Source organism: Phascolarctos cinereus, unplaced genomic scaffold, assembly GCF_003287225.1.
Source record: "Phascolarctos cinereus isolate Bilbo 61053 unplaced genomic scaffold, phaCin_HiC Scaffold_8;HRSCAF=390, whole genome shotgun sequence".
NCBI classification, from domain to species: Eukaryota; Metazoa; Chordata; class Mammalia; order Diprotodontia; family Phascolarctidae; genus Phascolarctos; species Phascolarctos cinereus.
The window spans coordinates 60,102,822-60,126,884 of NW_027556291.1; the positions used below are offsets into that span (position 1 = coordinate 60,102,822).

Sequence of the window (24,063 nt, forward strand, 5' to 3'; positions counted from 1 at the left end):
CAGGATTCCTCTTAGTGACCTCCCTCTCTTTCCTCTCCTATTCCCAGGAGAGAGATCCTTTGAAGCAATAATAATAATAATAATGATAGAACAACTCATATTTCTGTATAACTCAGAGACAGATAAAGCATTTTCCTTACAAAAGCACTGATAGGGAGGAAATGCCAGGATCATTCTTATTTTAGAGATGAGGAAAATGAGTTTGAACGAGTTTAATAGGCAAGAAGGGCAGGGGTCTGGATGAGAAAATGGCAAAGAAGTTATTAGTCAGAGGTGCTGGAAGGAAGGGCCCCCATCAGAGCTGAGCCTTCTGGCCCCTGTTTTTCACCCTAAGAGCCTTTACCAACAGATGGTTAATATGTCTACAATACTTTACTGTACAGATATGAAGGCAGCAAGGGGACTCAGTAGACAGAGCTCTGGGCCCGGAGTCAGCAAAACCTGAGTTCAAATCCAGCCTCAGATATTTACTAGCTATGTGATCTGGGCAAATCACTTAACCCTGTTTGCCTCAGTTTCCTTATTTGTTACATGAACTAGAGAAGCAAATGGAAAACCACTCCAGTATCTTTGCCAAGAAAACCCCAAATGGGGTCACAAAGAGTCTGGCACATGACTGAATAACAAAAGTATACAGAGGGACATCCAACAAAAGAAGAAAATTTAAAGAAAAATTCGGTAAAAAGAATTAATGTATTGAAAATATCTGAAAATAAATTCATGTTGCCATCCCTATGGACCTTTCACCTCTGGAAAGGAATGGTGAGACTTCCACTTTTTAAGGGCCATGTCTATAGAGTTTTGTATTACTCATACACAGTTGGTCTCCATCAATAGGATGTTCTTTTCTCTGAGGGCAGTAACTGTTTCCCTTTTTTCTCTGGACTCCTAGCACCCAGAGCAGAGTGTGGCACATACTAGGCTATTAATAAATGATTTTTTAAAATCAATTTAGTGCCACTGAAAATTATGTCATAGTCTTTTACTGACATCTGGTGGTCCAAAGATATTTTTTATTCTTTTTATTTTTTTTCCTTTTTAAAAAATTTTATTAATTTATTTTGATTTAGCAACAATCACTTCCATATGCTTTTGAGTTTAAAATTTTTCTCCCCCTTCCTTCCCACCACCCTCCCCAGGAAGGTGCACAATCTGATATAGGCTATACATTTACATTCCTATTAAACATATTTTCACATTAGTGAAGTTGTAAGTAAAAATTAAAACCAATAGGAGGAACCATCAGAAAGGGGAAACAAAACTCAACAGAAGAGAAAAAAAAGATAGCGATTCAACTTTCACACTTATGATTGCTATCTGTGTTTTTCTCCATCCTTTCCCCCATTTATGCTTTTCTTTCTCCTCTCCCCCTTCCCCCCCTCACCAGTACTTTGCTTTTGACCACCACCTCCTTCAGTCTCTCCTCCCTTCTATTATCCCCTTTCCCCCTCTTCCCCTTTACCCTTACTGCTTCTTCCCTCCCTTCCCTCCCCCATCCCTTTTCTCTCCCCTTTTCCCTCCTACTGCCCACAGGGCAAGTTAGATTTCCTTACCTAACTGATTATGTTATTCCCTTCTTGAGCCAAATCTGATGACAGCAAGGTTCAAACAATGCTCACCCCCCCCTTTCCCTCTGCTGTAATAGGATTTTCTGTCTTTTCCTGTAATGTAATTTACCCTTGTCTGCCTCCTCCTTTCTCAGTACATTTTCTAAGATCAGACTAATCCACTTACTTGGATCCATTTAACCCACTTGATTAGATTTTTTTATCATTACATCAAAGTCAACTAATATCCACCCCCTTTATGTATACTCCTTTAACATGGTGTAATAACAATACAGTTCTCAAGAGTTGCAAGTGTCATCTTCCCTTGTAGGGATGTAAACAGCCTGCCCTTATTAACATATTGTATCTTTCTGTCCCATTTACCTTTTTATGTCTTTCTTGAATCTTGTACTTCAAGATCAAATTTTTTGTTGAGCTCTGGTCTTTTTATGAGGAAGGTTTGGAAGTCCCCTATTTTGTTGAATATCCATCTCCTCCCTTGAAAAATCATGCTCATTTTTGCAGGGTAGTTGATCCTTGGCTGCAATCCAAGCTCCTTTGCCTTATGGAATATCATGTTCCATGCCCTATGGTCTTTTAATGTAGAAGCTGCAAGGTCCTGTGTAATCCTGTGGTTCCATGATATTTAAATTGTTTCTTTCTGGCTGCTTGCAGCACCTTCTCTTTCATCTGGTAATTTTGGAATTTTGCTATTATATTCCTTGGTGTTGTCAATTTGGGATCTCTTTCAGGTGGTGAGTGGTGTATTCTTTCTATGGTTATTTTACCTTCTGGTTCTAGGACTTCTGGGCAGTTTTCCTTTATGATTTCCTGAAAGATACTGTCCAGGCTCTTTTTTTCATCATGATTTTCAGGTAGTCCAATGATTTTTAAATTGTCTCTCCTGGATTGATTTTCCAGGTCAGTTGTTTTACCAATGAAGTATTTTATGTTTTCATCCATTTTTTCATTTTTTTGTTTCTGTTTGACTGATTCTTGCTCTCTCATAGAGTCATTAGTTTCCATTTGTCCAATTCTAGTTTTTAACAGATTGTTTTCTTCTGTTAGTTTTTGTACTTCCTTCTTCAATTGGCCAATTGTTTTTAAGGGATTTGTTTTCTTCAGTGTACTTTTTTTCCAGTTTGCCAATTGTGTTTTTTAGGGACTTGTTTTCTTCAGTGTACTTTTTTTCCAATTGGCCAATTGTATTTTTTAAGGACTCTTCTACCTCTCTCATTAGACTTTTAAAATCCTTCTTGAGATCTTCTAAGAAGGCTTTTTGGGCTTCAGACCAGTTCATATTCCTTTTGATGTTGTAGATGTGGGTTTGTTGACAATGTTGTCCTCTTCAGAATTTCTGTCTTGATCTTCATTCTTCTCATAATATGAATCTATGGTATATTTCTTTTTACTCATGGTTTCTTCATTCCCTGGCCTTTAAAGAGATTGAGCTCTCCTGTTGGGGAACAGAGGGCACTGACCCAAGCTTCTTGTATTGGGAGCCTAGGTCTTGGTCACTGGCTTTGTGTGTTGGGGCCTCTTATGTTGGCAATTGGAGGCTGTAGGGTTTCGGCAGCTTACCTTGTGTTGGGCTGGAATCAGCAAGGCTGGGACTTTAGGAAGACTCTAGGTTGCTTTCTTCAGCTCCTTTCAGAGGAATGCTGCAGGGTGTTTATCCACCTGGGGCCCTTTGTAGTGCTGCTTCCTTTATTTTTGTTGAGGCTCTGGGAAACCAGTTTGCTGGGCTGCTGCACTGCTGTTCCCCATCTTTCTTCTAGTTCAGCTGTTCCAGGGTTTTTTGGGTTTTTTTCTAGGGTGATATTTTCTGGGTTTTCAGAGGCTGATAGGGGAGAGTGACAGCGAGTACCTTTTTACTCTGCCATCTTGGCTCCCGGAAGCGAAGTCCATTCATTTACTTTTAAATAAAACTACTTGTGTTTTGAGCCTTGGGAGCCTGTGTGCTTGTCAGGAAAGCTGATAAAGCTGGTGGACGTGGGAGTGGATTGTCAAATGCTGAAGTTCACCATATTATGTGGAGGGGTCGGGTTGAGGGGCAGAAAAGGTCAGGGACATGAAAGGTCTTTGTAGGCATCTGCCCCCTTCATTACAGGAGGGAGCTGCTGACTAAAGGTCTTTCTCCTATGTCCTCCTTTGGTGACACAGAAAATCCATCAGAGACTCAAGTTTCCAGAGGACACAGGGACCAAGTTCTCAGCTACATGGCAGATCAAGAGAGTGAGGTCTCCTAGAGGGCACAGAGTTGTGAGTGACTGAGACAAGGTATGTAACTCTTCCATTGTGAGTGTTTGTGTATAGGGGATGGTGTGTGAAAATGGGTGGCTTTGTGCTAGAGAGACAGCAGGAGGGAAGTAGGAGAGCTGTCTAGCAGACAGCTCCCTCCTTTCCTTTCTCTCTCCTACCACACTGTCCTCCCTCAGCCTCAGAACCTCAACATATTCCCTGTGATCCTGAGGGAGACCCTAGACACTGGCTTCTGCCTCATCTCTCTTCTAGGCCTTTGCCAGTGAAGGAGGGAGCCAATAGGGCAGCAGCCACCCTGGGGCTCTTTCCACCTTCAGTTAGGGAGGCAACATCCCTAAGGAGAGGCAGTGCTTCTCAGCCTTGAGGGCTTCAGAAGGGGAGAGCAGAAGGAAAGGGAGCAGTGCCTCTAGCCCCTGTGGGAAGGTTGAAGCACTGAACCTTCTCTGCACTGCCTGTCCACCAGGCAAAGGGATACGTGTGTGTGTGTATGTGTGTGTGTGTACGTGTACACTTGTGTCTGTTTATTCAATGCTTGCTGCCTGACCAATAGCTTCCTTAGCTAGGATGATTTTAGGTTGCATTAATAAAAGCATGTGATGGAGCCTGGGGTAGATAATAAAGGGCCATTCTTGGAGTCAGGAAGACCTGGAATGCCTCTTGTCAGGGATGTCAAAGAGAGGATTCACTGTATCTCAGGTAGGAAATGAGAGGCTGATTCTCAGTCTTTTCCAGGTCTAAGATTCGAGCCTCTGTGAGCTGTCTGCTTTGGCACTTTGGGATTGTGGGGAGGGGAATCTCCATTTCTTTAGTCTTCTCTCCTAGAGAGTTGCAACAGCTCTTTCAAGATCAAATACACTAGGGTCCTTGTTCAATCCCTTCTCCATAGGGGACCTGGTGCTGGGCCCCAGAGATTGTTCCCAAGAGGGTTTTGTGATACCCATGGGGCCCTTTATTGTTTTCATGATCTCCTAGCTGCCAAATCTCTTTTCAGCCTTTCTTTTCTTAGAGGGACATCATTTGTTTAATATCTGCAGGTTCTGTGTCCCCAGGGGCCTTGAGGCAGCATCAATGTCTCCCCTGTTAATGGGGCAAGCTTTTCTCTCCATGTGCTTGCTCTCTGGCTCCCTTCCTTTGAGTGGTATGTGAAATCCCTTCTCACCTCTCTTGCTCCCATTCCCACCCCCCTGCCCCTCTCTGGCTGGCCCAGACTCCAGTCTTCCTTTCCCACCTTACTGGGAAAGCTATCCTTCACAGGGCTCAGTCTCCCCTCATGCCAAGTGTATCCTGGTATTTGCTCTACTTGGGCTTACGACTTTTCAACCATTCCTGGTCCTGGCACAGGCTTCCTCTTAGTTGCCTCCCTCTCCTTTCTCTCCTATCCTCAGGACAGAGCTCAAGGGAGCTCTGAGAGACAAAAATAATGATAGAACAACTGATATTTCTATATATGTCTGAGATGGATACAATGCTTTCATTATAAAAGCCCTGTCAGGTAAGAAATTCCAGGATCATTCCCATCTTACAGATGAGGAAACTGAGTCTGAAAGAGGTTAATACCCAAGAGGGGTGGGGGTCTGGATTAGGCAATGGCAAAGAAGTTGTAAGTCAGAGCTGCTGGAAGGAAGGGCCCCCATCAGACCTGAGCCCTCTGGCCCCCTGCCATTTACTCTAAAAGCCTTGACCAATAGATGGTTCATCTTTCTACAGTACTTTACCATACAGAGATCAAGGCAGCTAGGTGGCTCAGTGGATAGAGCTCTGGGGCTGAAGACAGCAAGACCTGAGTTCAAATCTCGCCTCAGATACTTACTAGATGTAGAAACCTGGGCAAGTCACATAACTCTGTTTTCCTAAGCTTCCTTATTCATAAAATGGGCTGAAGAAGGAAGTGGCAAACCACTCCAGTATCTTTGCCAAGAAAACCCAAAATGGGTTCATGAAGAGTCTGACAGGATTGAAAAATAATTGAAAAACAAAAGTATACAGAAAACCATCCTACAGAAGAAAATAAATTTAAAGAAAAACTCAGTAAAATAAATGAATACATTGAAAATATCTGAAAATAAATTCATGCTGCCATCCCTGTGGATCTTTCACCTCTGGAAAGAAATGGTGAGACACGTCTTCTTCATCTTTTTAAGGGCCAAGGCTTATTGAGTTTTGTATTAGTCATACACAGTTGGTCTCCATCAACAGGATGCACTTTTCTCTCAGGGCAAGGATCATTTCATTTTTATCTTTAGACTCCCTAGTATCAGAGTACACTGCGGCACATAGTAAGCTTTCAATAAATGTTTTTTGACCAATTTAGTGACATTAAAGATGATGTCACAGTGTTTTCATGACATCTCATGGTCAAAAAAAGATTGAAGAACATTATAGCATGGTCTTTGGTGACATCTTAGGGTGAAAATAGATATTGCAGAATTTAGCAATTTTTTTGGTATGATCTTACAGACAGAAGGAATATTGCATTGTAATAATGAAAGTTTCAGGCCAGAGAGGAATATATTATACAGTTGAGATCCATGTCTTGTGGCAATTGAGGATATTATATTTTTAGTCTGCCATCTCGTGCTCAAACCTCTGACTCATTTTAAACCACATTTAGGAATTTTAGCCCATGCTACAGCTCCTTCTTGGTTAAGTAGGCAAAATGGGACTAAATAAAATCCTAAATTTACAAAATGAAGAGAGTACTGAATTCTTTCAGCGTCAATATGAATTCAGAGTAAATCATCAACATCAAAATTATCTTTTACTCTCCATCATATCAAAAGTCATCTGATACAGAATAAGACTTCATAGCAGTGGTGACACCATTGAGCTGATTTTACCCTCCAATGTGGTTGGGTAGAGAAAGTCTTTTTTTGTTTGTTTTGGTTTTTTAGGCAATTGGGGTTAAGTGACTTTCCCAGGATCACACAGCTAGTAAGTGTCAAGTGTTTGTTCTGAGGCCGGATTTGAACTCAGATCCTCCCAACTCCAGGGCCATTGCTCTATCCACTGCGCCACCTAGCTGCCCCCTGGATAAAGTCTTAATGTTGCCCAACCAAAGGAGTCAAAAATGGTGAGGAAAGAAATGCAAAAACAGACTGATCTTTATTTTGAAGAAAATTTGTGAAACAAACATCAAGTTTGAATGAGACTTTTCCTGTGTGACATCAGGCATTCCGGTAAATATTTGGTGAGATGTCCAGGGTTTATTGTCCAGTTGCACTGACATGCCCAACTTTATGTGATGCCATAGACTTTTGTCCATTGGGTTTTCTTAGCAAAGATACTGAAGTGGTTTGGTACTTTCTTCTATGGTGTGTTGCCATTTTACACATGAGGAACTGATTCAAATAAGAGCTGAGTGACTTGTCCACAGTCACACAGCTAGTAAGTGTCTAAGGCCAGATGAACTCAGATCTATCTGGCTCCAAGCGCGGTGTTCTATCCACTGCACCAACTAATTACCATCTCTATGGCTAGTCAAAAAAAATAATAAAACAACCCTGACAGTATGCACAGTCACATAGTGAGACGACAGTTGTAGTCATTGTCCTTAGTAGTAAGCTGGAATTCCAATCCAGCTTTTCTATCTCCAAATCTCATCTTCTTGCAGAGAGAAATGACTTTTTCTAATATATGAATAACCAATTATTAAATTAGGATTAAGGCTTTTTCTCTCTGTTTCCTCCTTCAGGGCCCAGTCCCTGTAAGTCAGTCAGTCTCTGAAGGACACTGCTGAAAAATGAGATTTTCAAATACTCAGGGAATCTACTCCTTGATCATAGGCAGGACAGCAACCAACTAGAAGACCTTACTTCTGTTTAGAGTGTAAACAGAACGCAATCTTGGTGAATTCCAACCCTAAAGCATTAAGCCTATACCCTTGCAGCCCCCATTGTGGTTTAGGGTAAACCATCTCAGGAAGAAGAAAACCAACCAGAGAGGCGTGAGTAGAGATGCATTCCTTTGTCCAGATTGCTGGAGGTGGCTGAGTCTCATGATTAAGCCATGTTCTCAGCAGGAGGAGCTGAAGACTTTTAGCCCGCCTACTCATTAATTGTTCACCAATTAGGGTTGATTTTCACCTGTTGTGGCATGTCCTTTCCCAAAGCTATTTAAGCATTCAGTGATCTCTATGGTTTTATCTTTGGTTATGGAGAGACACCACTGACCATCCATTTATTGATTATCAGCTAGCCTAATTAATAAATTGATTATTAATTACCCAGAAATTGTCTCTCAAGCCTTTCATTCAATTCACTGCACCGAAACCATGTTCTCCATCCCTCTCCAACTGATATACTCCATTCTAAACAAAGCCATCTTTCTCTTTTCAGGCAGTACCAACACTCCCAAATGTATTGTGTATATCTGTGGCCCTAGTTCTCTCTCTACCCAGTCATTCCTTTAAGGCCTTCAGTGAATCCACAGGATCACAGGATTCTAGATCAAAAAATTGGAGGGACCTCAGATACCATCTACTCCAATCCCCTCATGTTATAGAGGTGATTTGCCCAAGCTCCTGCACAAGATTTTAGATAGAGAGCCTCAAGGGCTATCAGAGGTTATCTATCCAACCTACTGAATTTATAAATGAGGAAACAGAGGCCCAGAGGGAAGTGACTTGCTTAAGATCACATACAGGAATATAGATCTGGTGCTGAAAGGAATATCAGAGGCTATGTAAGGAATCCTTTTCATTTTAATGATCTGGGAACTGAAGCTCAGAGGCCTTAAGTGACTTGCTCAAGGTTACACAGGTCATCAGTGACAGAGGCAGGATTTGAGCCCAGTTCTCTTTGACTCCACATCCAAGCTCCTTCCATTCAAAAACAAAATGGCCCCATTGCCAATTCTCACTTCTCTTTCTGGGTCCAGGTAAGGAGTGTTGCCAAAAAGCAATGTCTAATTTGGGTGATTCCAAGATGAGAGGAAATGGGAAGGAGGACAAAAAGAGCAAGCCCATTGAGTTCTGGGAGCCAAGCTGACACAACACGTTCCAGGGAGTGCTGTTCCCTTAATCCTCACCCTTCCCCTTTCCACAGAGCCTAGCCCTGTGCTGGACAGGCAGTAAAGGCTCAACAAATAGGGTTTTTCCAGAATGAACTGACTTAAAAGCCAATAAACAAGGAACTGCTAACTCAGATTTTCTTTGGCCATTATTGACTCAGAGCTTTCTCAAAATAGTTGAGCCTAAGAAGTGTTTGCTAATTGTTGCAAATTTTCCACATAGACAAAGTTCTTAAAGATTTTCCTTCCTCTTCTGTCCCCTGTTAGATCTTGGAATGGAAAGTAGAAAAAAATACTCTGTTGAAATTCACATCAGTGAATTGGCGAAGAAAGCTAAGTCTATCATAGTTAATCATTCATTGCACAATGATGCTGTTACATTGTACAATGTTCTCCTGGTTTTGCTTGCTTCATTAAATATCAGTTCTTGTAAATCTTTTCAGGTTTTTCCAAAATCCACCTGCTCATCACTTCTTACAGTGCAATGGTATTCCATTACATTCATATACCACAACTTGTTCAGCTGTTCCCTAATTGATGGGCATCCCCTCAGTTCCAATTCTTTGCCACCACAAAAAGAGCTGCTACAAATACTTTTGTACATGTGGGTCCTTTTCCCATTTTTATGATCTCTTTGGGATACAGACCTAGTAGTGGTATTGCTGGATCAAAGGATATGCACGGTTTTATAGCCCTTTAGGCATAGTTCCAAATTGCTCTCCAGAATGGCTGGATCATTTCACAACTCCACCAACAATGCATTAGTGTTCCAATTTTCCCACATCTTCTCCAACATTTATCATTGTCCTGTTTTGCCATGTTAGCCAATCTGATAGGTGTGATGTGGTACCTCAGAGTTGTTTTAATATGCATTTCTCTAATCAGTAGTGATCTGGAGCATTTTTCATATGACTACAGACAGCTTTAATTTCTTATCTGAAAACTGCCTATTCATATCATTTGACCATTTATCAGTTGGGGAACAATGTGTATTCTTATAAATTTTACTCTGTTCTCTATATATTTGAGAAATAAGGCCTTTATCAGAAAGACTGGCTGTACAAATTGTTTCCCAGCTGTCTCCTTTCCTTCTAATCTTGGTTGTACAGCCTTTGTACAAAAACTTTTTAATTTAATCAAAATTATTCATTTTGCATTTCACAATGTTCTCTATCTCTTCTTTGGTCATAAATTCTTCCCTTCTTATATCTGACAGGTAAACTATTCTTTGCTCTCTTAATTTGCTTAAGGTATCACTCTTTATGCCTAAATCATGTATCCATTTTTATCTTAATTGGGTATACGGTATGATATGTTGCCCTATGCCTAGTTTCTGCCATACTATTTTCCAGTTTTCCCAGCAGTTTTTGTCAAATAGTAAGATCTTATCACAGAAGCTGGAGTCTTTGGGTTTATCAAACAGTAGATTACTATAGTCACACTGATCCACCACTCTACTTCTTAGCCAGTACTAAATAGTTTTGATGATTGCTGCTTTATCATATAGTTTTAGATCTGGTATGAATAGTCCACCTTCGTTTGCATTTTTGTATTAATTCCCTTGAAATTCTTGGCCTTTTCTTCTTCCAGATGAATTTTGTTACAATTTTTTCTATTTGTATAAAATAATTATTTGGTAGTTTGATTGGCATGACATTGAAGGACTACATTAATTGAGGCAGAACTGTCATTTTTACTATATTGGCTTGGCCTACCCATGAGCAATTGATATTTTTCCAGTTGCTTAGATCTGACTTTATTTGTGTGAAGAGTGTTTTGTAATGGTGTTCATGTAGTTCCTGGGTTTGTCTTGGCAGGTAGACTCCCAAATGTTTTATACTGTCTACAGTTATTTTAAATGGAATTTTTCTTTCTATCTCTTGCTGCTGGGCTTTGTGGGTAATATATAGATATGCTGATGATCTATATGGGTTTAGTTTATATCCTATAACTTTGCTAAAGTTGTTAAGTATTTCAAGTAGTTTTTTAGTTAATTCTCAAGGATTCTCTAAGTATACCATCATATCATCTGCAAAAGAGTGATGGTTTTGGTTCCTCATTACTTTTTCCAATTTCTTCAACTTCATTTTCTTTTCTTATTGCTAAAGCTGACATTTCTAGCACAAAACTGAATAACAGTTGTGATAATGGGCATCCTTGTTTCACCCCTGATCTCATGGGAAAGCTTCTAGCTTATCCCCATTACATATAATGCTTGCTCATAGTTTTATCTAGATATTACTTATCATTTTAAGGAAAACTCCATTTATTGTTATGCTCTCTAGTGTTTTTCCTAGGAATGGGTGCTGCATTTTGTCAAAAGCTTTTTCTGCATCTATTGAGATAATCATATGATTTCGGTTAGTTTTGTTACTGATATGGTCAATTATGCTAGTAGTTTTCCTAATACTGAACCAGCTTTGCATTCCTGGTATAAATCCCACCTAGTCATAGTGTATTATCCTGGTGATAAATTGCTGTAATCTCTTTGCTAATATTTTATTTAAAATTTTTGCATCAATATTCATTAGGGAAATTTGTCTATAATTTTCTTTCTCTGTTTTGGCTCTTCCTGGTTTAGGTATCAGCACCATATTTCAGTTATAAAAAGAATTCAGTAGGACTTCACCCATTTTTCCAAATAGTTTATATAGTAACAGAATCACTTGTTAGCTGTTCTCAGCAACACAGTCTTCTAAGACAACTCCAAAAGACTCATGATGGAAAATGCTATCCACATCCAGAAAAAGAACTATGAAGTCTTATTGCAGATCAAAGCATACTATTTTTTACCTTTTTTTTTTTATTTCTCGTGGTTCTCCCCTTCTTGTTCTGATTCTTCTTTCACAACATGACTAATGTAGAAAAATGTTTAATATGATTGTATAGGTATAATCTATATCAAACTGCTTGCTGTCTTGGGGAATGGGGAGGGGAAGGTCACCTAAGAACTTTGCCTCAGAGTTTCCTAAAAACATTGAGACCATTTGCTAAGAGCTCCCTCTTTTCCCTTCCTTCTCATCTCACATCACAGACATGCCTTCTGCCACTATCTCCTCCTTCCCACCAGTCTCACATAATAAGACGGCCCTTTTCCTCACCAAGGCAAACCCCTTTGCATGCACAAGGGATCCCATTTCATCCTATCATCCAGCAGACTGCCCATTTTATTATACCCACATTCACTAATCTCCAATCTCTCCTTGTCTACTGGCTGCTTCCCTATGGATTAAAAGCATGCTCATGGGTCCCCCATCCCCAAAGAACTTCCCTTGATCATCCATCCCTTAGCTCTCCTGCCTTTTGCAGCTAAACTCCTGGAGAAAGTCATCTGCAATAGGTGCCTCCACTTCTTTTCCTCTCACTCTCGTTAACTCTTTGCATTCTGGCTTCCTACTTCATCATTCAACTGAAACTGCTCCCTCTAAAGGCACTAACCATCTCTTAATTACCAGATTGATTGGCCTTTTCTCAGTCCTCATCCTTCTGGACCTGTAGCCTTTGACACTGTTGATCCCCCTCTTCTCCTTGTTATTGTCTTCTCTCCATGTTTATGGGATGCTCTGGTTTGGCATGAAAAGCCTTTCAGAACCTCACCCTCTTACTTTTCTGTCTTCTTATACCCCATTCTCCATATATTTTGCAATCCAATCACACCGTCCTCCCTGCTGTTTCTTGAACAAGACACTCCATCTCCAGACTCCAGGCATTTTCATTAGCCGTCCCCCATGCCTACCATGGTCTCCTTCCTCATTCCACCTCCTGTGTCCCCTGGTTTCCTTCAAGACCTGGCTAAAATCCTACCTTCTATAGGAAATCTTTCTGAATCTACCTTAATTCTCTAACATTCTCCCTGTTAATTATATCCTATTTATCCTGTATACAGTTTGTTTGTACATAGTTATTTGCATGTTGTATTCTCTGATACACTCTGAGCTCATTGAGAGCAGGGGCTATCTTTTATCTGTCTTTGTATCCTCAAGGCTTAGTACAAGGCACATAGTAGGGGCTTCATAAATGTTTACTGACTGACTGATTCAAATTTATAACAGTAAGAGTCATTCCCCAATAAATGATTTGTCAAAGAATATGAACAAGCAAGTTTCTTTTCATTTATTTATCTTTAATATCTATTTTAAAAAATTTTAAATATCCATTTAAAAAAATTTTCAATTCCAAATTCTCTGACTCCCTCCAGCCTGTTCACCGCCCATTTAGAAGGCAAGCAATATGATAATATGATATCAACTATACATGTGAAGTCATGCAAAACATAGTTCCACATTAGCCATGTTGCAAAAAAAAAAAAAAGGCTAAAAATCAAGGAACAAAATGAATGTGAAAAAAGTATGCTTCAGTCTATACTCAGTGTTCATCAGTTCTCTGGATGAAGACAGCATTTTTCATGATGGGTCCTTTAAAACTGTGTTGAATCAAACTGTTGATCAGAGTAGCTAAGTCTCTCAAAGTTGATCAACATTACAATATTACTGTTGCTGTTTACAATGTTCTCCTGCTTCTGCTCACTTCAGTTTACATCAATGTATATAAATTTTCCCAGGTTGTTCAGCAACCATCCTGCTTGTAGCACAGTAACATTTCTTATGGCACAAGAACATTCCATCAGAATCACACAGCAAAACTTGTTCAGCTATTCTCTAATTGACGGGCATCTCCTCAACTTTCAATTCTTTAAACAGACAATTTTCAAAGGAAAAAAATCTAACCTATCAAAGACCTTATGATAAAATCCTCCAGATTACTAATAATTAAAGAAATGCCAAATAAAAAACTCTCAGGTTCTACTTCATACCCACCAGAATTTGGAAAACAATAAAGGTCTGAGGAGTTATGGGAAAACAGGCAACAAATGCATCACTAATGGAAATATGAATTGTTCTCGCAAGTCTGCAAAGCAACTTAGAACTATGCCCCCAAAACACTAGTGTGAGTATATTTTGAACCAACAACACTAATACCAGGCCTATTGCAAAAGGAGTCATCATCTATGCAAATTATTTAGAGAACTTCTTTTTCATAGTAACCCCAAACTAGAAATTAAGGAGGTGCCCACCTAATAAGGAAAGTGTAAACAAATTGTTGCAAAAGAATTTATCATGGAATATTATTTTGCCATAAGACATGATAAAATGGACAGTTCCAGAGGAAAATGGGCAGACAACTATATTGTGATGAGGAGTAAAGTGAGCAGAACTATAACAATTTACATAACAACATTAATAGGAAAAAAATTTTTTTTGTGAAAGCTATTGGAATTCTAATTAACGCAATGATACATCTCAAGTTCAGAGGACTGAAGATGAATCATGTCAGCTACCCATGCCTCTTATGATAGAGGTTATAGATTAAAATACAGAAAAAAAAATACACATCTGGATTTCATCCATAGAGGAATTTGTCTTTCTGGACCCTGAGTACTTATTGTGAAGGTTCTGTTATTGTTGTGGTTATAGACTTTTAAACTGAATTTCCTAAAAGTTTGTAAAAAATCGGTCTGCAAGAGCCAACTACATGGGTGACAGTCCTAGGTGAGAACTATCCTTTGTCCCTTTTCAGTGGTCTAAGGTGGGGGGTACAAACCTGGCCCCCACAAAGACACATTCTTCCTGCACCCAGGTCCCTGCGGGAGGGGACCCCCAGGGAGAGGCAGGGACCCCTAAAAGGGAGGGTGCGTGCCCCGCTGACAGACTTCAGGGCAGTCCCTGCAGGGGCCCATGAAGGACATGCCCCCCACCTGGGACCCCCAAGGTGATGGGCTCAGGAGGGGAAGGAGACAGGGCGTTTTCGGACTCGGCCAAGGGGGGAAGCTGAGGATGCCTCCTTCTGTAACAGGGATTCGTTTCTCTCGTGGGGTTGGGGGGTCGGAGGCTCAGGGGAGATGGGGTGGGGGAAGGGGAAAATAAGGAGAATAGGGGGGCTGAGACGGGGTCTGCCCGACGACGTCTGAGGAAGCGGGGCGTCCTTGGAGGCAGAAATAAAAACAGCCGCACAATGACAGGAAAAGTCGGGAAAAGGGGATGGGGGGGCTCCGCTCCCCAATGCGCTCTTTTCCCCTAGGACCAGAGGGACCAAGAGCACCACTAGGCCCCCCCATTCTGGACTCAGCCCCGGACACCGGAGAAGGGGGAAGGGGAGGGGGAACCCCACAAGAGCTCTCGGCAGGCCCCCACCCCACCCATACCCAGGCCTGTTCAGGGAGGCCGACCTACGGATGAGGGGGAAGAGTCTGAGGGGCCCAGGAAAAAGGTGGGGTAGAGGGGGAGGGGCAGTGTGACGACCTCCAGCAGCAGCGTTACCCCGCCCCCCTCAACTGAACTGGGCCCTACTTAACAGAGAGGGGATTCCACTAACCCTGCTGTGATGTCACATCCGGAGGCGGGGCTTACCTCAGCCAACGGAACAGAAACAGTAACCATGCAGAGGGCAGGGCTAACCTCAGGATGCTGAAGAGGGAGGGCCCTGTGGCCTCAGGCTGGGACGGGGGCTCCCCTTTGTGATCCCTGGCTGGGCCAGAGAGGGCCAAGGCCCTGTTTCCCTCAGCCCTCAGGCACGGCCTAGCCAGGGCAGATGCCCCGGTTTCTCTCAGGCGGGCCTGAGTGAGGAAGGGGCGGAAGACAGGCCCAATGACGCAACAAGCCCCGGAAACAGATCCTGGTGACCCCAGCAGGTGCAGTGTGGGAAGGGGAGGGGCGGGCCGCCTGTGATGTAAGATCCGGAGGCGGAGCTGAGTCCCAGAGGTGGGCGGGGACTGCCCCAATCTCCCCCCCAGGAGGCGGGTCCAGGATGAGAGAAGGGGGCGGGGCCCCAGAGGCAGGGAGGAGGGAGGGGCCGGGGAGTCCCTCCAACTAGCCTCATGGTAGGTAGGGGGTACCCCTTGTCTTTCTAAACACCTTCATCAGTAAAAGAAAGGGAGGAAAGAGTAAGAATAGACATGGCATGGGGCCACAAAAGGTACTGGGAAGGAAGCAACTGTAAAAATGAGAAATTCTGATAATCAGCATAGAGTCAAAGCTGAAATGGTGAAACTGTGAGGCTGCTTAAAGAAAGAAAAACTCCTGAAATAGCCACATCATATATGCTAACAAATCTGATAAATAGATAAATATTTGCAAAAATATAAAACACCAGATGAAGAGAAAAAGACAGATAATTAAAATAGCCCAATCATAGTCCAAGAAATGGACCTAGTGACAAATGAATTTCCAAATATACAGGGGAAAACCCAAGGAATAGATGGATTTATAAATGGATTCTATGAAACAGTTAAACAGCAATTATCTCAATTTTATCTAAATGGTTTGCGAGAATAGGGAAAGAAGAGATCCTACCAAACACCTTCTGTGAGTCAAATCTGATCCTAACTACTGAAGTCAGAGACAGAAAATTCAGAGAAAGAAAACTAGAATACAGGCTGTCAGAGCTGATGGAGACTGTAGAATATAGACAGTTACAAAGTGGAGTGGGCGATAGCCCCATCTCTACTGTACCGCCCAGCTACCAGGGCTCCTTCCACTGTACCGGGCTGCCTCCCATGTATAAGGCACAAGAAGGCAGCAAAGGGCAGGGAACAGGGAATTAAGATGAGAACAGCTCACATCTCTCTAACACTGAAGGGTTTACAAATGTAAACAAAAACCTTGTGAGGTAGAAGATACAAGTATTATTGTCCCTGTTGTGCACAACTAGTTCACTTGGCTATAGAGCCTACCTAGGGCCTAGGATTTCCCAATCACCTGATGAATCAAGAGCAGCTTGATTTTCTATCTCGAATGCGCATTGATGAGGCAGGAGACAGGATGGAAGCAACTCCGTTTATTTTTAGCAAAGCACGTACTTATGTAGTAAAATAACAGGAACTCTTTCTCAAGTTACAATGACATATAGCCCATGCTGTGCTCAAGGACAGTGCATGCGTGTCCTGTGCACTTATCTGACTCCAATCCCAGAATAGACTGCTAATGACCACACAATAACTAGGGGAGTTAAAGATTGTTAAAGATCCATACAATGGAGCACCAGAGATCAGCACCCGAGAGGGGCCTCCACCCGTCAGTGAGACCTCATGAACAGCCTGTGGCCCTCTACATCCTTACAGATCCCCAACATGTCCCCATTTTATAGATGAGGAGATGGAGTCAGCAGAGACTGAGGTTTAAGCTGTAGCTCAGATACAAACTGTGCTCCATGTATGAGGGGAGAAATAAGTAGCTCATATGTATATAGTCATTTAAAGTTTGCAAAGGGCTCTACAGACCTTGTCTCATTGGAGCTTCACAGAAACCCACCAAGGTAGCTGCTATTGTATTATTAGCTCCATCTTACAAGTTAGGAAGCTGAAGCCCAAGGGACTTGCCCTAAGGTCACACAGCTAGGAAGTGTCTGAGGTGGGATTCAGACACACCTTTCTTCTGACCTCATGTCCACTATACTTTCTGATTTCCCACACTGTCTCAGGAATACCAAAGCTTATCAACATACTGTCACAACAGCGGCAGGCCCCCTAAAGTTCAGAAGGAGCTGAGGCTGGTAAGAAAACTAAGGAATTGTGAAAAAGTCTCCTTACCTCTATTATGGAGAAAGGAAGATGAAGAAAGCCAAGACCTCAGCCCAGGATGAATAGGATGGTGATAATTAACGGAAGATGGAGAAGTTACTCCCTGACTTTTATTCCTTTTTCTCTGCCCGGTGGCCTCTGGTCAGGGAAGGCACAAAACAAAAATAGTCCATAAGGGGCAGCAAAGAAAACCAAGTGAGGAGATGGTAAATGAGTGCCTAGCTGCCCTTGATGAAGTCATGTCACTTGGCCCAGGTGACAGGGAGAGCACTGGCAGGTGTGAGCTGCTGTCAAGAGAGTAGGGGAGAGGAAGTGGGGAGGGGGAGGCTGAGGTGAGGGAGATGCCAGGGAAGAAAGAAGGGCCCTGAAGCTGAGGCAGCAGGGACCCATACATAGTGGCCAGTTATTCTCCAGGGCAAACTTCACCCTTGTGTACTGAAAGAACTAGCAGGTGTGATGGCTGAACAGCTAAGTGTCAGTGACATTTGAAAGCTGGTAGAGACCAGGAGAGGTACCCCAGGACTGGAGAAAGCCAAAGGCCCATCTGATTTTCCCAAAAGGAGAGAGAATAGCACCTGCAAACTCTAAGTCATTGAGTGTGGCTTTGACTGCTGACAAAATTCTAGAACAGATGATGAAAGGGATGGCTGCATAAGATGTTGGTCTGAGCTGAATTTCTTCCCAAATGCTCAGAAAAGGCCCATGTGGGACAGTGACAGCTGGTGTTTAGAAGGCAGTCCTGCCTGTTTGCACCTGACTGGGCTTCTGTTGTAGGAAACTGGGGGCAGGGGCAGCTGGGGAGCCTGAGAGTTGGGAAGCGGAGTTTCAGGAGAGGCCTGGGGATGCTCACAGGCCCCAGGATGCTGCAAGTCTCCATGATGAGCAGCACCCAGGGGGCCTGGAGCATCTGAGTGGGTCCAGGCAGCTAAGGGCAGGGTGCTTGTTAGGATAACAATAGGGATAGGGTGTGGATGTGTGATTGATGTGGGGGGGGAAACTCCCAGAGGAGGAAAGTCCCTCTCTCAAATGTGATTGACCACTTCTCAGAAACTTTATACTCTCAGAGAGTTACCTAGAGCACTGGGAGTTTCAGTGCCTTGTCCAGGTTAATACAGAAGGGCTGGGGCAGAGAGTTGAGGGATCAGCCCCCAAGGCTGCCTCCCAGTCATCCATCCCTGCCCCAAGGAGCTGATGGGGGCAATGAACATACTCTTCTAGCTGCATGAGAGATGGCCATCTCAGAGGAGGGGCCCGCAGGTGAGCCCAAGGAAATGGGAAAGCAACCAAGCCCAGAGGCCATGCATCACCTGCATGATGATGCCCCTCTGTGCAATGCCCCTCCCCCAGGCAAGCCTTGGGGCTCATGATCTTTCCCCCAAATCCAACCTTCCTTCTTTCTATTTAGGGCACCACTATCCTTCCAGTCACCAGGTTCACAAGATTACAGATCTGGAGCTAAAAGTGTCCTCAGCACCCATGTAGGCCTTCCCCTCTGCAAGATTTCACGCTATTTTCTACATGGGTTCACAAGTCCTTTTGATTTTACCAGCAAAATGTATCTTGCATCTTCCACTCCCATGGCAAGCCCTAACCACCTCTCATGCCTGCATTCTTTCAATTGCCTCCTAATTGACCTCCCAGTCTCAAGTCTCTCCAGACTCCATTCCATCTTCTACCCAGATCCCAAACTGATCATGCCTAAAGCAGATCTGACCCTGTCCCTCTCCTACTCACAAACCTTCAGTGCTTCCCTATGGCCTCTGGGATTAGTTGCCCAATCATTAGCCTGGCAATTAAACCCCTCCACAAGCTGGAGTCTACTTTCACATGCTCTCCATTGCAGGTAAACTCCCCTTCCGGCTCTTCCCCATACATGGCTCTTCTCTGGCTTCCATTCCTTGTCACACACAAAGTCTCCCAAGTCTAGAGTGCCCCTCCTTCCTCAGCTCCAACTCTTAGAATGCCTGTCTTCCTTTAGGGTATAGCTCAGCCACCACCTCCTCCATGTGGCTCTTCCTCATCTCTCCTTGTCAACACCCCCTCCCCCAAGTCCTCAGTGTTCTGACCTCTGAAATGACTTCATCTTATCTGGCCCTCACTGGGCTCTGTGCATGGGGTATGTCTCTAATAGAACAGTAAGCTCTCTGAGGGGATGCTTAGGAGTGTAGGATGTTTGTATCCCCAGTGCCTCACACACAGGAAGTGCTTGATAGGAAGTTTATTCATTGGAATGGAATGGAATTGAGGTCAGAACCAATAGGGTTTTATCAGTGGGCATGTCCCTAAACAAGGCAGATTGCCATCTGCTTTGCTGGTGCACCCCAAGGACGCTGGGCCTTGCCATCCTCCCTGCTGCTGGAACCTCTTGTGTTTCGGGTTTTCCCCTATTAGATCTTGAGCTCCTCGAGAGCTGGAATTCTCTCTTCTGTTTGTATGTCAGGCACTTAGCAGAGTGCTTAGCCCACAGTAAGAACTCAATAACTGCTTTTCTTACTCACCCATTCACTGAGGACACCAGTCTAAGGTCACCAGGGGGAAGGGCTGGGGGTGGCTGAGGGGGGCAGTGCTAATGCCACAAGTGAAGTTGTTGTGAGGAAAAGCCAGCCCACATCCCCCTGCCCTGGAAGAGGAGGAGGAGGCAGGAGGGTTAAATGTGACGTGATGAGACCACCCTGAAGGCATCTTGGAGGGGCATGGTGAGGATGAGCTGTCCTCAACGACCGTAGAAAGGAGGTATTACAAATGCCGCTACCTCTGTTTTATGATTATCATCCATAATCAAAACAGCTAGCATTTATATAGAGCTCTTGAAGATTTCAAAGTACTTAAAAATGTTGTCTCATTTGATCCTCAATACAATCCTGACAAGTAGGTGCTATCGTTAACCCCTTTTTACAGAAGAGGAAGCTAAGGCTGAAAAGGTTTCAGTGTTTGCCCTTCATCAGGCAGTCAGTCAGTCAACAGGCATTTATCTTTCAGCACTTACCATGTGCCAGTCACTGTGCTAAGCTCTAAGGATACAAAGAAAATAGGAAAAGAGGGTCCCTGCCCTCAGGTGCTCACATTTCAGTGAGAGAGACAAATTACTATGGCCATACAAAATATAGACATTATATGAAAATGGAAGGTAATCACAGAGGGAAGACACTAACAGTAGAGGGTGAAAGGTGAACTGGGGAAGAAGGTGATATTTGAGGGGAGTTGAAGGAAGCCAGGAGGTGGAAATGAGGAAGGAGAACCTTCCAGCTATGGAGGACATCCAGTGAAAAGGCATGAAGTTGGGAGACGACTGTATGGAGGACAGGGAGATTTAAAGGTAGGGGGGTCAGCTAGGTGGCTCAGTAGATACAGCACTGGCCTTGAAGCCAGGAGGACCTGAGTTCAAATCCAGCCTCAGATCAAATACTTGACACTTACTGTGTGACCCTGGGCAAGTCATTTAACCCCAACTGCCTAAAAAAAAAATAGTGATTATTTTGGGGCAGCTAGGTGGCGCAGTGGATAGAGCATTGGTGCTGGATTCAGGAGGACCTGAGTTCAAATCTGGCCTCAGACACATAACACTTACTAGCTGTGTGACCTTGGGCAATTCACTTAACCCCACTGCCTAGCCAAAAAAAAAAAAGAGAGAGAGAGATTTAAAGGTAGGAAGAGGTCAGGTTGTGAAGAGCTTTAAAGCCAAATGGAGGATTTTTCTATTTCCTTGTGGAAGTGCTAGGGAGCCACTGGAGTATACTGAGGGGAGTGGTGACATGTCCAGACCTGGGCTTTAGGAAAATCCCTGTGGGAGCTGAGTGGAGGATGGATTGGAGTGGGTAACTACCCACAAAGCACCCAAAAGACTACTGCAGCAGCCCAGGTGTGAGGTGACAAGGGCCTTCAGCAGAGGGGCAGCTGGGCACAGAGAGAAAGGGAAGTACAGAAGGGATGTGAAGGTAGAATCAACAGGACTTGGCGACACATTGGACCAGGGGCGGATTTGAGTGTTGGGGAGGACATGGAGGCTGCAGGCCTGGGCAACTGGGAGGACACTGGGACCCCCAATAGTAATAGAGAAATTTGGAGAGTTGAGGAGGAGGAAAAAATGCATTCTTTTTTGAATATGGTAATCTTGAGATATCAGTGGGGCCTCCCTTTTGAGATGCCCAAAAACAAGGAGTTAAGTGATGGGAACTGAGTAAATAGGGGAACTGGGAAGTACGGTCTCCGAGGACATGTCAGTATATAGTGTGTAGTCCTCTAGCCTGCTTCTTGCCCAGTACACAGATGAGTCAGCTCTGATTTCTAGACACTGGCTCTCCTATCCCTCCAGGACGTGAGAGGATGTTCACTACTAGCCCTCTCCTGCTTCCTGCACTGTTAGAGGAGGAAGAGAGGAAAGGCAAAGATCTGACATGCCTCACAGGAGTCAAAACAGCCAGTGATCATTTATGCCATTTCTTTTCCAATTAGGATCCACCCCCCTGCCCATCTCTCCCCAGAGTCCCATATTGTCAAAATGTTCTGTGTCCAATTACGTACAAAGATCTAGTGCCCATGAAATCCTCATCTGCTGGGATTAATGGTGGTGAGTACAGTGGTTTGGTAAAAGGTCAGGATCCCTTTAGAGATGAAGGAGACACAAGGATGCTTCATTGAGGCCTGAAGGACAAAGGGAGGGGCAGTATAAAAGGGAGGGAAGAGCAAAGGCTGTTTGAATCTCCAACATGCAAGATGCCGCTGTGCACATACAAGTTTCCAAAAACCAAGACACTAACATTTTATGGACACGCTCTGAGACCAAATCAAAATGAGCCCTCAAAATCTCTGACTGCCCCATCACACCACTGCTCTCGGAGAGGGTGGCATCAAGGTCTCTGCCCTCTCCCCTGACCTAACTCTGTTTGAGGCCAAACATAGCTGGTCAGGGGGCTGTCTCTACTCCCCCAGTGTTGCCCCTACCTTAGTGGGTGGTACAGATTCCAGGGTAAATGTGTGTGAAATAGACAGGTGTTGATACAGAAACTGCTGAATGCCAGAGTCCTCAGGCAAACCCCTCAGTTCAGTAGTCCCGTTGGGACATCCTGGAAGGACAGCAGCACTTGGAGACTGACCACAGATTACCTCAGCCTGAAAAGAGAATTTGACTTGGTGACTCTGGTTGTCCCTGACCTTGAACCCATTAAAGAGATGCTGGTGGCCATCCTCAGAGACTGTTTGCAGTGGTCAACTTGGCCACTGCATTCTTTTCAGGTCCTAGTCAGGTAGAAGACTACAACCAGTTTGCCTTTACCTGGATAGGCATGTAATAATCTTTCATGGTCCTATGACATGACCATCTTAACACTCCTTCAAGTTGCTACCAGTGGTGGCATGGACTCCAGCTAAACATAAGCTTCCTCCAAATGGGAGGGCAATCCGTTATTTATGACCTCTTTTTGGGAGGCCCTAATGAGGAAGCTGGGACCTTGGCTGTTGACCTGTGAATTGACTAATTAAGCCATAATGGTTGGGCAACTAATCCAGAGAAAATTCAAGGCAGCCCTACCCCTGGGCCTCCTGCTGGCTGATGATAACACCCTACTGCAAGGATCCATTAATGACACTAATACAGTCTGTACTTTGTGGCCACAGGATGAAGCCAAAGTGCACATGGTCTTAGGATGCTAGACCCCAGAACTGAATGGAATCACGCTGAGCTATACTCCATTTGAAAAACAGCTTCTTCCTTGCTCCTGGACCCTAATGGGAACTAAGAGGCTAGAGACCTCCCGGGCACTCTGGTCAGAAATGTCAGTCCTTCAGAATGGGGGCTGACTAATGCCAAATCCCTCAAGGCAGGTGGACTCCAAGAATCATCCATCATTAAATGGAAGTGATATATTCAGAGTTAAGCCAGGCCAGGCCCAAGGGGAGTTAGCTACCTATTTTGAGACCCTTGCTTAGCAACAGGCTGCCACAGAAGCTAGTCATGGTGGACCTCCAATGAAATCCCCTCTTGCAACCTGGGGCCCTTGGTTTGCTGAGCTCTCAGAAGCAGGAGATGTCTGGTTTTCAGATGGTACAGACCTCCTTAAACATGGTCAAACTCATTGGAATGCCACAGCAGTACAGTCAGCCGATATGTCCATCTGCTCCACCCACAGCATCATGCATTCCACAGGATGGCAGGACTCCAAACAGCTCTCCTGCTGCTTCAGCGGTCCTCCACATAGGAGGTAAGGTCAGTGACAGTCTACCAATGGATGATCAATTCACCACCTCCTTGGGGAACCTCACTGTAGAGAAGTATCTCCTCCAGGCTCAACAAATGGGCACTCTGTATGACTTGTGTCTCTGCCCACAAGAAAGGACCATGCCCAGAATTATACTAGAATAAGCAAGTTGACCAGGATCATGAAGCTCAAATACTCCCTATCATTTCCCACTTGGCTGCTTTCCTGGACTTCATGATCTCTAAAAACTCATCATTTCACCACAAAATGAAATCAGTTGGGAAACTCACTCCTCCTCAACACTCCCTGCTCTGGGGCCTCTCCCTCCCTCTGGTTGGAGAGGGGAGTGGGGTGTCCACACAGATCCTCCACCATTTAAGGAGGGCACCTAGAGAACTCACCTCATCATTTCCCACCTACCACTTTCCTGGGCTTCATGATCTCCTAAGACTCATCAATCCTTAAGATGAAATTACTC

At 43.8% G+C, this 24,063-nt stretch overlaps 2 long non-coding RNA genes across 2 annotated transcripts in view; one reads left to right on the forward strand and one right to left on the reverse strand.

Annotated features, from left to right (window-relative positions):
• Nucleotides 1–15,480, reverse strand: part of LOC144455031 (uncharacterized) — a 99,102-nt gene extending 83,622 nt beyond the window's left edge. The window contains exon 1 of the long non-coding RNA XR_013483674.1: nt 15,224–15,480. This is a non-coding gene — a long non-coding RNA (uncharacterized LOC144455031). The remainder of the gene's footprint in view (nt 1–15,223) is intronic.
• On the forward strand, nt 15,416–23,994 carry LOC144455032 (uncharacterized). Its single transcript, XR_013483675.1, has 2 exons — nt 15,416–15,504; nt 23,005–23,994. It is a non-coding gene; the product is annotated as an uncharacterized LOC144455032 (long non-coding RNA).
• The last annotated feature ends 69 nt before the right edge of the window (nt 23,995–24,063 follow it).